This window comes from Hyla sarda, chromosome 5 (assembly GCF_029499605.1).
Source record: "Hyla sarda isolate aHylSar1 chromosome 5, aHylSar1.hap1, whole genome shotgun sequence".
In the NCBI taxonomy this organism is placed as follows: domain Eukaryota; kingdom Metazoa; phylum Chordata; class Amphibia; order Anura; family Hylidae; genus Hyla; species Hyla sarda.
Window position 1 is genome coordinate 323,618,356 of NC_079193.1, and position 600 is coordinate 323,618,955.

Sequence of the window (600 nt, forward strand, 5' to 3'; positions counted from 1 at the left end):
TCATAGATATTATACTACTGGTTCTAGTTATTATACTAGGGGTTCTAGTTATGATACTATTAGTTATAGATATTACACTATTAGTTGTATTTATTATACTACTCATAGATATTATACTACTGGTTCTAGTTATGATACTATTAGTCATAGATATTACAGTCTTAGTTCTGGTTTTTATAGTCACCATAGATATTACACCAGTAGTTATTAGCAGGGTATAGTGCACACTTCCTCTATGTGCATTCAGGCTCCTCTCCAGGAGGGGGGGTCCTCTGTCCCCCGTAACACCCGACCACGTCATCGCTCATCATCACTATGAAGGTGAACGTGTAGCTGGCCCCGCCCCTGGCATCTGTCATTGTAGCCCCGCCCCCTGTGATCTCCCCTCTCCCCGGCCTCCCGTCACCACGCCCCCTGCTGATATAGATTGGTATTACGGGCCGGCGCGCTGTGCTCTACCCTCCCACACATCTCGGCTTTAAATCCCCGGCATCAAGTCACCGGAGGAGGAGAGGGATGATCCAGTGAGCGCACACCGGGAGGACGGCGGCACATCTGCGGGTGAGTGAGGAGAGAGGGCGGTTGGGCAGCGGTATGGGA

The 600-nt window shown here is 49.5% G+C and overlaps 1 protein-coding gene across 3 annotated transcripts in view; it reads left to right on the plus strand.

Annotated features, from left to right (window-relative positions):
* The first annotated feature begins 328 nt into the window (after positions 1 to 328).
* OSGIN2 (oxidative stress induced growth inhibitor family member 2) overlaps positions 329 to 600 on the plus strand; it is a 20,250-nt gene continuing 19,978 nt past the window's right edge. For 2 of the 3 annotated variants that reach the window (XM_056518604.1, XM_056518605.1), the window contains exon 1: positions 331 to 561. The gene's annotated coding sequence lies outside the window, so the exon portion shown is untranslated. Of the gene's footprint in view, positions 562 to 600 lie in introns of all 3 variants that reach the window. The other variant, XM_056518606.1, reaches the window with a different exon arrangement.